The sequence below is a fragment of the Osmerus eperlanus genome, chromosome 12, assembly GCF_963692335.1.
Source record: "Osmerus eperlanus chromosome 12, fOsmEpe2.1, whole genome shotgun sequence".
Classification (NCBI taxonomy): domain Eukaryota; kingdom Metazoa; phylum Chordata; class Actinopteri; order Osmeriformes; family Osmeridae; genus Osmerus; species Osmerus eperlanus.
The window spans coordinates 1311584-1325894 of record NC_085029.1 but is presented as its reverse complement, the minus strand read 5'-3'; positions in this window follow the sequence as shown (position 1 = coordinate 1325894).

The following is a 14311-nucleotide window of genomic DNA, read 5'->3' as shown; positions in this document are numbered from 1 at the left end:
TTAGTCATGCCTAGAAATGACAATCTGTTTCTTTGTTCCCTTCTTTAGAAAATCAACTGTTAGTCTAATTTCTTTCACTCCAAAAAACCTTTTCTGTCTTTTAAAACAGTTAAGTTTAAGACCAATATTGTTTTAGATTCTCTATTTTACCAAATCACACCTCTTTTTATCAAAGATATGATAAAAGCAATTTTCATTATGCCAAACCAGAATCCGTATGCTTCTTAAATGAAATATAAACCAAATAATGTTCTTAATGTAGCTATTAACCAAACATTTTTCCCAAATATATTTTCTATAAAGGTCAGATAGGTAGAACTTCATAACTCGTTTTGCTGCAGTTCAAAACGAGCCAATTAGCTCAAACCATCATAACCACAATTTATCAGACTTGATGAGTCTTCCCAAATTATTTCAGAACTGAATGTTATAATAACCCTCTTCATAATACCATTTATTAATACAACATTATCACAGCCTAACTGTTTATCCCAAACAGTATGCCAGGCTCTGATAAAACTCTCAAATAAAACTTAAAACCAAATTACAATTAAACTCCAAATAAAAGTACATTTAGTTATTTTCTCTTTCTCATTTTTAACCAAATTACATCTAATACCTTTATCAAAACTCTTAAAAACCCTAGATTTTACTATTTTGACTTAAAATGTTATCCCATATACCCTCAAAGTATATTCATAGTTTCCTCTTCAAAACATCAGTGTTTAAACCAATCATCTCTTCACATCCACAAAATGTTCTCATGTTTCATTTCATAACCTTCCATGATCCTCTCTAAACCAATCTTTTATCTAACTTTCCAATTGCTTCCTCATAATTCTTCACATACATTTCCTCAAACCATTCTTTGACCAACACAGCTGGTTAGTGTTTACCGTCTATTCACTTAATTTTGCTCTGGTATAACTCTTCCAATTGTATTAGAACCAATTTATAAACCAGGGGTTAAACTTCTGCAATTTTACCGAATACCATCACACGTCACAGATTTTCCGCCTATAAATACAAGTTCTGGTCGGAAAGGCTTAAAAAAAAAACTCCCTGTTTGGCTAGGAATTATAACAAATGTTGATCACGCATTTGTTAACCACCAAACTTGGAATTCATCTAAACGAACACATCTATCAGCATTAATACTCACATAATTATGCAGAACTATACCCTCTGGGATCACCTTTGTAAGATCTCAAGTAACGGGACTCTTTTAGCCCCCACCTTTCTCCATCTCGCCTCGGGATTTCTTTAACTTCTTGGTCAAAGGAAAAAACACACCACACTCCTCTCTATTTTTTTTCAACTCAATCTGACTCCACACAAATAGACAGTGTTCAGGGACTCTAACCCTTGGAGAGGACTCTAACCTCCCTCTTGACAAAGACAACGTGTTCAGGGACTCTAACCCTTGGAGAGGACTCTAACCTCCCTCTTGACGTGTTCAGGGACTCTAACCCTTGGAGAGGACTCTAACCTCCCTCTTGACAAAGACAACGTATTCAGGGACTCTAACCCTTGGAGAGGACTCTAACCTCCCTCTTGACGTGTTCAGGGACTCTAACCCTTGGAGAGGACTCTAACCTCCCTCTTGACGTGTTCAGGGACTCTAACCCTTGGAGAGGACTCTAACCTCCCTGTTGACAAAGACAAAACTTAAACACGGTTGATTTCCCACCACTGTTGGTTTGATTAGGTACGATGAAACATAGTAATCGTCTAAATTTGGTTCTCAGTTCCGAATAGCAGTACTTTGTATTAACAGGTGTCTGCTTACCCGTTCTTATGTTGGCGCCTGACGATTACGTCTGTCTCCTCGTACCGGTGTATGGGTCTCTCTCCCGATCTGTCGGTCGGGCCGGAACCCTGCAGACTCCCTCTTTTCAGCGTCGGGGTCACCATTTGAAGGATTCAAAATCTTTGTGTCTATTCCAATATGTAATGATGGTATTCAATGACACAAATCTGTGTTCTAGAAAGAGTGGTCTGGAGTCGCAGAGGTCCCATAATATCAGCTTTAATGCAGCAGTTGGAAATCAACAAATACAGAGCTCTGGGGTTGTCTACGTTTCCCTACCCGCAACAGAGTTTCGGCTGGTTCACGAAGTCCAACTGGCTATCTTTCCCTGCCCCAGCATATCATATACAATGCAATTGAAACACAAGTATCAAAAAAGGGTTGAGCTTGTTCTCTCGTGCATCAGGGAGTTGTTCTTGCCTACGCGTCCCACCTGCTCGGGTGCCATCTCCACCCGGTTTCAAGGTTGTTTCTGAAAATGCAGAGATAGAGACACAAAGAACAGCCTGCTTCCCACACTCAGTGTGAGACCCAATGTTTAAGCCTGAGCACACTTCTAAGTTCATAAGACAGAACTTTAATAAGCACAATGCATAACTTTACTAAGCACAATATATTCTTTACTGGACAGCTTCATTCAGCTGGCCTGCCCTGCCTGCCTGCCTGCCTGCCTGCCTTGCCTTGCCTTGCCTGCCTGCAGGCCCTGCTTGCCCGTGCCTGCCAGCCCTCCAGAGACAGACAGTCACCCCACAGACACAGTAGCTCTGCAGACTGCTTTTTTGAGGACATTGATGAAAAGGGACAAACCAGCATTTTTTACTTTGATGAAAGTCTAAATGTTTAATCCTTTCCATGTCCCAGTATGCCAAGCTGCTGACTTTTAGTGTCTTAACCCTCGTGCTGCCTTCGGGTCACATGACCCAAAGGTTCATAACGAACCATTGTTGTGTTTACCCAATTTTACCCAATACAAAAACAAATAAAAATAATTTTCTTTTAACCATTCCAATGTGGGGGGTCTGAGACAGCCCGACAGTTAAAAGAAAATGCTTCACTTTGTTTTTGTATGAGGTAAATTTGTCGCAATACGACGGTGGGTCACAATGACTGATGGGTCAGAATGACCCGAAGATAACACAAGGGTTAAGTGATTAAACCAGTTCAAGTGATAGACTTTTGACCTGAATCCAATGATTATTCATATGAATAAAAACCACTCAAGAGAAGTACTGCTTCTTTATCAATAGTATTTATGTCTATATAATTGCACAGCTCCCCCTGTCAATGATCTAGCACCTCCTCAGCACCTGTATTAAAAATTCTCTGGCGCCGTCCCTGCCCAGGGTTTATTGTAACTGGTGTTGGAAAACACATGTAGTAGGGCAGAATAGAGGGACTGGGCAAAGGGTGCTGGTGTGGAAAGTCCCCAAAAACTGTGCAGAATGGGCAGAAAATATTAGATGACATTGTATTCAGGCCCAATTGGAGAAGAAGCCATAGGATATTTACAATTGTAGTAGGCAATTAGATGTGTTCTAAAAGTTCAGGGGTGTAATTTGTTGGATATGAAGCCCCCACCCTCCACTCCAGAGACAGTTGGTGACAGAGAGGTGCAGACATTAACCCTCGTGCTGCCTTCGGGTCACATGACCCAAAAGTTCATAACGAACCATCGTTGTGTTTACCCAATTTACCCAATACAAAAACAAATTAAAATAATTTTCTTTTAACCTTTGCAATGTGGGGGGTCTGAGACAGCCCAACGGTTAAAAGAAAATGCTTCACTTTGTCTTTGTATGCGGTAAATCTGTCGCAATACGACGGTGGGTCACAATGACTGATGGGTCAGAATGACCCGAAGATAACACAAGGGTTAAGTTAAACAGTCATGCGTTAAGAGTAGAGTAAAAAATACAGATCCCCCCTTTCTGAATAAAGTTCGACTGATCTGATTTGTTGATTTCTGTTGCTATGAAAACCAGTTTAGCCAAGCTAACTAACATTGTTTTTAGCTAGCTTGCATTACCATTCAATAGCTAACAAAACATTAGTAAAAATAGCTTGCTAATCGAGCAGAACTTGTTAATGCAGGAGACTCATACAGGAGACCTTAGCGCGTCACTAGCATCTCGTTATATCACGCAGTCGGAGCACAGCTAGATAATCAGCTGTCAGCGCTCTTGAGTACCCAGCATGCAGTGCGGCATGTCAAAAAACGCAAAGACTTGTGGAAAATAGTTCGGTTAGAACGGCCATGCGAGGGATTTCAGTTGTTGTCTTCGTTCAGTTAGATGTTTGTAATGTTATTGTTTGTTAGTTAATATAATCTTGTTGGTCACCCTGAGTGTGCATGTCGTGTAGTTTAATGGGAACAGAGAGTCGGCCATTTCACTATCTGAGTCTACACTCGCAAGGGGCTGGACGTGGGCTGTACCCTAGCCAGTTGCCCATGAGTTTGCCCATGAGTTTGCCAAATAAGGTTTTTCAAACCTTATTTGCTTTAAGGTGACATCATTCTGATGTACCTTGCGCAATTATAGGCAGTTTTACCTTGAAATGTACTTACTTACTACACCTACTGTTTCTTAACCTTTGTCCCAAAGCTGACCTAAGCTCATACTCATACAATCTCAACAGTTGGTGTGAAGCAGAGGATAGAGAGACTGACTTGCGACCTTATGCTCATGAGTTCAACTCCCCATTCAGCCTATTGTTGTTGGCCAAACATGAAGTAGTTTTGCTCTCTTGTTGTCCAACTCTCCATCTTCAACAGTGTACATGTTTATAATATTTTGCCATTTTGCGGAGGAACCCGCATCGCTGCTTGCAGCTATATTTGTTATTATTACTATTTTGCTTAATATTGGCTTAGCAACTTTTAAAAACAGTTTACTGTTAATTTTAACTATTGTAAGATTCATATTTTGTCGCTTTGGACAAGTGTCTGCTAAAAACAATAACCACAACCCATCCCAAAAGCTACAATAAAGCTGAGAGTAGTATATGCCCTGGAAAAGAGCATCAATACAAGAGAAGCAGTGTACTCACTCACTTTTTAATGATGATTTGGAGGCCATATGGTACACAATGTCCATACTCAAGTGCAAGTAACAGTGGAAAGCTGCATTGCCCTCTGAACAGCACTGGATTATTACCATACAGATACCTTTTGATACCATTTTACCTATGCTTGGTGGCCGCAGTGGTTAAAATAGGGTAACTTAGTAGTACTGTGTCCTCCAATTTAGCTAGATAGATCATTTATTTTGTGTGGTATATTCCCATCTTCCCCTTCAGTACTTCATTCAGTATTATTCATGTTATTGGAATTTTGCAGTTACGACGTAAGGCGCACATAACACACACAAACAGCCTCCCTCCCTTCCTGAGAGTCCCCTGTTAATTTGCCTACTCTTTACCACGTCGTCAACTACTCTTTCTTCCATCTTTTCCTCACTCGCTCCCATGGCCCTATCATGGTCACTCTCCTCCTCCTCGGCTTCTTCCCTGACTCTGTCAGTAGCCTATGTTTCTGCCTCTCTGAGCCAGCCACCTCTCCTCCTTCCTCTACAGGTAATGCTGATGTTGAAGCAGCTAAAGCCCCCCCAAACATGTTCGAAATTTTTGCACATTTTGTGGCATTCGTCTGTAGATTTTTTATCTTTTTCTCCCTTAACTTTTCTGCGCCTTCCTTGCGCTTGAATGGTCGTTTCTCCATTTTAGCGATGCTAAACTTTAACGATGCTAAACCAGCATAAGCATCAGCCAACAGCTCGTGTCTCAGGGCCTAGGGGAGGCAATATTATGAATCAGGGGAAGGGGGTTCCTGGATTTGATTGGGTCAGGCCAGTGCCAATAAAGAAATTAACCAATGGGCCGCTGTCAGTTCTCTATGGGCCGGCCCGACCAAAATAAATTAACCAATGGGCCGGGCCGCTGTCAGTTCTTTATGGGCCGGACCAAATTATATTGGCAATTCGGCCCAAAAGTGCGTCGGGCCACTGGGCAAATGCCCGATATGTCGGATGGCCCTGCGTCCATGCTTCAAAATTATACCGTGATATACATTTTAGGCCATACTGTCCAGCCCTAGCGCAGCATTCTCCTTAAGTGATTGGTTACAACATTGAGGACTATTGAGATGAAGAGGTTCTAATCCCTTTCAGTGGTAGAAGAACAAAATCAACACAAGAAGAAATATCGTTTTTATTAATGGACCAATTTCATTTTTAAACATATCAAAAAAAAAAAAAAACATTTTCAGCTGACAGCTTTATGGTGTGCAAAGGACCGCAGATCTGATTTGTCTCAGGCACTAAATATAACAAAACTGTGAAATAACACAAATGGCATTATGCATTGACCAAAAAAATACAAATCAAAATCTTTTATTTTTTATTCTTCAAAATTGTAGGAAAGACAAAGGCTTCACTATTTATAGGCCATTTGTCCATGTCACACATTTCAAGCATTTAAGAGAAAAAGACCCCTCTTCTGGAAAACCACAGTCATCTACCCAAACATGAATTTGCGATATACTACTGTTGCCATAATTTCGTTTCATGTAATTGATATTTGGACAGGATAAATCTATCCCCAGACCATTATCATTCTTCCTTGAACCACAACCCATGTTTTACATTTACATTACATTTAGTCATTTAGCAGACGCTCTTATCCAGAGCGACTTACAGTAAGTACAGGGACATTCCCCCTGAGGCAAGTAGGGTGAAGTGCCTTGCCCAAGGACACAACGTCATTTTGCCTGGTGGGGAATCAAACCGGCAACCTTCTGATTACTAGCCCGATTCCCTAACCGCTCAGCCATCTGACTCCCTTAGATGTTTTACCTCTTGAAAAAGAAACAAACAAAGTAAAATCAAATAATTATCCCTTTCTCTCTCCTCTGTTTTTTTAACACTTATATTTACCAATATCACAACTTTTCAATGAAAATATACCCTTACTAATCGTAAATGACAAATAATCAAACAAAAATAAAAAATAATTAAAATTTAGATTTTTGTAATTTGTATATAGCGTAAATGACAAATAATCAAACAAAAATAAAAAAATAATTAAAATTTAGATTTTTGTAATTTGTATATAGCTTTTAATCTGACACCATTAGTTACTCTCACTTCTTTTAACATCAAAAAACATATAAAACAAAAAATGAACATGCGTGTTACAAACATAAACCTTTATTTTGAAATTCCATAGGCCTATACTTCCTAACTTTTCTTTTTTTTAAACACTCAGCTGGTTACCAATTTTACTCAAGTATACTTTTTACCAATTTTACTTTTGGGACTCAGAATTATATTAGGCTACGTTAATAAATAAGAACTAGATATGACCACGAAAGTCAATACAATTCCTCAGAATTTCGCATAAATTAACACAATCCCTGACCCAATTTCCCCAGGGACTTAAAGACACACAACACAATATCACGTGCGAATTATTACCCTTTATGTATCCGTCAATACATTTACTTGCATGCTTTTTACACCTTAAACGTAAGGAACAACTATCCTCCGGTTTGTCCCCAAAATTAACCCCAAATTATTGGCAATAGCCTAAAACAACACCCATTTAGACAATTCAATCACACAGAGGCCAAAAACAATATCTCACCGGTTCTTTTGGGATCCCGCGCCAGCAACAACGCAACCAGCCAAGCTCCCTCAAATCGTCCCCGCTGTCTCCGTCAATTTGGATAGAGGTAAAGGCGGCTATGCCGGACTGATCAGGTCACCGTCCTGAGGGAGTCCTGTCCGTTGAATGCTGAGCAGACGAGGATCCCCGTACTGGCCACGAAACTGTGAAAGAAAATTCTAGTGGCACTGTGTAGATCTGAATAGTCAAGAGATGGCGGTTTCAATACAATTTATGTAGCTTGTACAATTACATAAGATTAAACAAAGTACTTTGTGATCAGTCATTACGAAGGACGTGCTAGCCACAGATCGTTCGCAAGAGTGATGAAGAACAACCATAAACACGTGCTTTATATTCACTTAGAACAGATGTCCTAATAAATGATCAATACCAGAATCAGAATCAGATCAGAATCAGAAATACTTTATTGATCCCCGAAGGGAAACTCTTTCTTACAGCAGCTCGCCTTTATGTCAGTGCACACAGGAGAAAGTACTAGCAAAGATAAAATAAAATAAACTATTAAACTATAAAACAGGTCAGAAAATAAATTAAGTACCAGGTGGGTATAAGTATAAAATAAGTAAGTGTGAAGTACCAAGTGGGTTTACCGGTTGATGATGATAATACGGTATAATAATGCAATATAATAGTATAAGTAATAATTAGTAGTGCAACAGCAACTAGAGAGGGTACAATTTCTGGGGAAATTTTAGGGTGTGCTTGCTTGCGTCGGTTGCACAGGGGTCCGTTTTTGAATGACATTTTTACAACTGATATTTCTGTATATTTTATATAAAAATGCATAGGGCCTACTTATTATTTATAAAGATTACATAGATTTAAAAGCATCTCTTTTTTTGTTGCTCATTTACAACTCAAAATACGAGTTAAGTGTAGAATGAAATATGATGTCTTTTCATTTCCCCTGCAAGAGGCAGCCTCATAGCTGAATCAAAACGAATAAACTTGGCAGACCGGTGTAAAAATTGACCTAATCTCTATGACTTAAACGTCCTTTTAAGTTTTCCCTTCTCGTGATATTTTCAGGCATTTAGCCTACTCATATTGCATTCATTCATTAATAAAGAACCCCCTTTGAAGATTTTTCTACGACGTTACCGGCAGTAGAAGATGGAATCGCGATTCAAACAGTACCATCTCTTAACTGAAAATATACCCCCAAAAACGTAAATAAGCTTGACATTTATTTAGTGGAAGTGGTAGCGATCATTGTCAGTAACAATGCAAAATGCGATATAGCCCTGGGTGGAGAAGCTGCCCTGGTAAATTCTACTACTACAGTACAGTACTAGACTACTGCTGTGTTCGTCTTGGTAGCGATTGCGTTGGTTGAATTCGATTTAACGTTCCGTTGTACGGTTTAGGCTGAAATTAATTATTTTCATGAACAGATTGACAAAGTTTAGGCTGTGGCAATGAAGTTCAGGTTAGTAGTCAGATAGTTTCACCTATTGAAAGACTTTTGATTTAAGTAAGGGGAGTGCCGAACATGTTCTGTCGCCGTTTGACTTCCTAAACAGCTGTGTAGATGTTTTTGTAGTGTTTCTCGCGTAGGCTACAGCGTTGCAGTGAGCAACACTGGTTTGAAACCACAGGTAATGATAATTTCACCAACAAATCGTTTACTTGTAATGTAATGTCATAATAAATCCTACGACGAAAATGTATTTGTGAGGAATGTTTATTTTAACGATTGAAAACAGATGCATCATAGACCACTGTAGTATCTGCTAAATGACTAAATGTAAATGTGTTGCCCGGGCAACAGAGGCTAATGTCATGCTAATGCTTCAGTGAAATAGTAGACTACCGTTTCCGAAAGTAGATGTGGGCCTACTTCCTTAATAATATCAGCTAATATTGTACATTACATTTCACAATTGTGTTTCACATCACAAAGTAAAATTAGTAAATAGTTATCACCCTGGCCTCTTTGCTTGTGGCGTTTCTGCAGCTGCCTTGCAGTAAAGCTATAGTTAGCCTAGCTATCCCCCAAGTTAACAGATGCGAAACGAATAGTGATGTGTCGTTCGTGAACGATTCGTTCATTTTGAACGAATCCTTACAAGGACTCGGGAGTCGACTCCCGAGTCCTTACAAGTCTTAGGTCTTTCTACGAGTCTTTGGATCATTTTTCACGTGACCTGCATAGGCTCTGTACTGGTAGCTAGAGGAAACTAACGATTCGTTCATTTCCCGACTTGGTCTTTCTACGAGTCTTTGGATCATTTTTCACGTGACCTGCATAGGCTCTGTACTGGAGGAAACAAACGATTCGTTCATTTCCCAACTCGGTCTTTCTACGAGTCTTTGGATCCTTTTTTCACGTGACCCGCATTGTATTTTTTAGTAGAGGAAACAGTTTCCTCATTCCCTTTCGCGTGGCCGCTGTTTTAGTAAGACATGAATGATATTCACTCAAGTCATCATACTGACTGGTTTTGTTATTTTCACTTTACATTTACACTTACAGTTTAGTGCAGTGTAATTGTTTGCCGTGATAATTAAATGCTAGTGTGATAATAAATGACCAAATCATACAAACTCATGATACATTATTTTAATGCAGGAATTTCTTTTAAAATAGTATCTGCTGGTGCACATGTCATGCACTAACCTACATGAGAATATGATACGTGTTTGCAGTGGACGGATAGCCCCCCCCCCCCCCCGTTGAAATGAACGAATGACTCGAAAAAAGATTAGTTCATTTTACTGAACGAGATTCAAAGAACCGAATCAGTAAAATTATCCGAACTTCCCATCACTAGAAACGAATGTTCTGCTACAACGAATGTTCTGCTACTGTCTTCCGCTGAAGGTCCTTTGCTTGACCAGCACGTCATGGAGTGGGTGGGAGACACTGTCCAAGATGGCATGTAGCTTGGCCAGCATCCTCCTCTCTGACACCACCGCCAGAGAGTCCAGCTCCACCCCCACAATGTCACTGGCCTTACGGATCAGTTTGTTGAGTCTGTTGGCGTCCGCTACCCGTAACCTGCTGCCCCAGCATGCAACAGCATACAGGATAGCACTGGCCACCACAGACTCATAAAACATCTTCAGCATTGTCCGGCAGATGTTGAAAGACCTCAGCCTCCTCAGAAAATAGAGGCGGCTCTGGCCCTTCCTGTAAACAGCTTGAGTGTTCTTGGCCCAGTCCAGTTTATTGTCTAAGTGTACTCCCAGGTACTTGTAATCCTCAACAATGTCCACACTGACCCCCTGGATGGAAACCAGGGTCACTGGTGCCTTGGCCCTCCGTAGATCCACAACCAGCTCCTTGGACTTTGTCGCATCAATGCAGTGGTCTCTGTGATTGGCTAGCACTGGTCAGTGACAGTTAAGACAATATAACCCCCCAGGCCAAGTGTCCAAAGTCCTTTGATGTCACAGCTCCCTCTCTAAATGAGGATAGTAAAGATACCTTTAATGAAACACAAACAGGACACAGGACACAATCTCCTTGGCCAAAAGGTCAGAGCTGCTAGATCAACTGATCCATCTAAACTTCTCCTTTTAGGCCACGGGAACTCAAGAATCCCCCAACCTCCGTGCCTCCGGCTTCTTTAGTTAGGCATCATAAAACAACACCATAAATACCTTAAGACCAACTGCTACATCCATTCTACAGAGCTTGCATCCTACAAAGCCCCAGTTCATTACATTACCTATCTACAGTATGTAAAACACATACATTGTAACTATATTCTAAATTTGCACCACATCGCGTAGCCATGATCCGAGATCTATCCACTCCATCACAGTGGAGGTACATGAGCTCCAAGCAAAATCCAGCGGATGATGTCACAAGGGGATTGAATGCAAACGCTTTCCTGAAGAACGAGCGATGGCTTTTTGGTCCTGACTTTCTACGAAGGCCTGAAGCCGAATGGCCGCGGATTCCTGCTGGAGCGACCACACTGTCTTCAGATGATCCAGAAATCAGAAAAGAGGCTGTTGTCAACACTATTAGTCTTGAAGAAAGAAAGCCAGTGAGCAGACTTATTGAATATTTTTCTAACTGGAATGGCCTCCTGCGAGCCGTAGCATGAATGCACAGACTACGGAGCACTCTTAGACAGTTGTGTGGGAAACGAAAGGAGATGATTAAACAAACCAACACAAATCGGAGAACAGATGACCATGTTCAAAGGTACACCAGCGTCTTACAGTGGAGGATTTGGAATGAGCTGAGAAGCATGTTATCTGTTATGTGCAACGACAACACTATGAAGAAGAGCTCTGCAACCTAAAGGGGAACAAAGGCTGTGCCAAAAGAAGCCCGATCATGATGCTGGATCCAGTTGTGGTGGATGGCATTCTGAGGGTTGGTGAATGATTGAGCAAGAGCACAATGCAACTGGAGCTGAAGCACCCAATGATCATCCCCAAGGATTCCCATGTCTCCAAATTTCTACTGCTGCACATCCATGAAAGAGTGGGTCACTGGTTGAAATCATATGCTGTCCAGATTGAGTCAAAGATACTGGATACCTTGTGGAAATTCTCTAGCGAGAAAAACAATAAATAACTGCCTTTTCTGCAGATGCAGACGTGGCAAAGTAGCCGAGCAAAAGATGGCCGACCTTCCACAAGATCGTGTCTCACCAGATATTCCACCTTTCACTCATGTCGTGATAGACTATTTTGGACCCATTGAGGTCAAAAGAGGCCGCGCTCGAGTTAAAAGGTATGGCATCATCTTTACATGCCTAGCATGCAGAGCAGTACACCTTAAAATGGCGAGTCACCTGGATACAGATTAATGTATAAATGCCCTCAGAAGATTCATACGCAGAAGAGGCCCAGTGTCAAGCATCAAAACAGATCAGGGGACTAACTTCATTGGAACACAACGAGAACTTGCAGAAGCACTCAAGCAGTTGGACCATCATAGAATTCAAAATGCAATCCTGAATGATGGAGTAACATGGAAGTTCAACCCTCCACCAGGAGCACATCATGGAGGTTTTTGGGAGAGGTTAATTAGATTGGTCAAGAAGATATTGTGTTCTGTTGTCAGAGAGCAGACGCTGGATGATGAAGGTCTACAGACGGCTTTGTGTGAAGTGGAGGCCATTATGAACGATAGACCTATAACACCTGTTTCATCTGATCCCAATGATCTACAAGCCCTAACACCAAATCACTTACTCCAGATGAAGGGCAAGCCTCTCATGCCACCTGGTGTTTTTGAGAGGACTGATCTTTATAGCAAGAGAAGATGGAAACAGGTGCAATACATCTCGGATCTCTTCTGGAAAAGATGGATAAGACAGTATCTGCCTCTCATGCAAGAGAAACGCAAATGGAACTAGAGAGGGTACAATTTCTGGGGAAATTGTAGGGTGTGCTTGCTTGCATCGGTTGCACAGGGGTCCGTATTTCTGTATATTTTATATAAAAATGCATACTTATTATTTATAAAGATTACATAGATTTAAAGGCATATATTTGTTGCTGCTCATTTACAACTCAAAATACGAGTGAAGTGTAGAATGAAATAGATGTCTTCTCATTTCCCCTGCAAGAGGCAGCCTCATAGCTGAATCAAAACGAATAAATTTGGCAGAGCGGTGTAAAAATTGACCTAATCTCTATGATTTAAACGTCCTTTTAAGTTTTCCCTTCTCGTGATATTTTCAGGCATTTAGCCTACTCATTGCATTCATTCATTAATAAAGAACCCCCTTTGAAGATTATTCTACGACGTTACCGGCAGTAGAAGATGGAATCGCGATTCAAACAGTACCATCTGCTAACTGAAAATATGCCCCCAAAAACGTAAATAAGCTTGACATTTATTTAGTGGAAAATCGCTCATTGATAAAAAGCTCACTGGTAGCGATCATTGTCAGTAACAACGCAAAATGCGATATAGCCCTGTGTGGAGAAGCTGCCCCGGTAAATTCTACTACGGTACAGTACTAGACTACTGCTGTGTTCGTCTTGGTACTGTAGCGATTGCGTTGGTTGAATTGGATGTAACGTTCCGTTGTACGGTTTAGGCTGAAATTAATTATTTTCATGAACAGATTGACAACGTTTAGGCTGTGGCAATGAAGTCCAGGTTAGTAGTTAGATAGACTTTTGATTTAAGTAAGGGGAGTGCCGAACATGTTCTGTCGCCGTTTGACTTCCTAAACAGCTGTGTAAGTTAGATGTTTTTGTTGTGTGTCTCGCGTAAGCTACAGCGTTGCAGTGAGCTACACTGGTTTGAAACCACAGGTAATGGTAATTTCACCAACAAATCGTTTACTAATGTCAGAATAAATCCTACAAGGAAAATGTATATGTGAGGAATGTTTATTTTAACGATTGAAAACAGATAACGCTACATCATAGACCACTGTAGTATGTGTTGCCCGGGCAACACAGGCTAATGTCATGATGCTAATACTTCAGTGAAATAGTAGACTACTGTTTCCGAAAGTAGATGTACTTCCTTAATAATATCAGCTTATACTGTACATTACACATCACAATTGTGTGTCATATCACAAAGTAAAATGAGTAAATAGTTATCACCCTGGTCTCTTTGCTTGTGGCGTTCCTGCAGCTGCCTTGCAGTAAAGCTATAGTTAGCCTAGCTATCCCCCAAGTTAACAGATGCGAAACGAATGTTCTGCCAAAGGTAGTCACGCGTGTTTTCGTGACGTTAGTGACGTAGTGACGTTAGTAACGTCAGTGACTGTGGCTAGCAAATTAGCCACCGTTAGCTTCACTTTTCGCCACAAAAACGTAACTTAAGCCCAAACCATGCAACGGAACGTAAATTCCAATAGAAGCAACGCAATCGCTACCAAGACG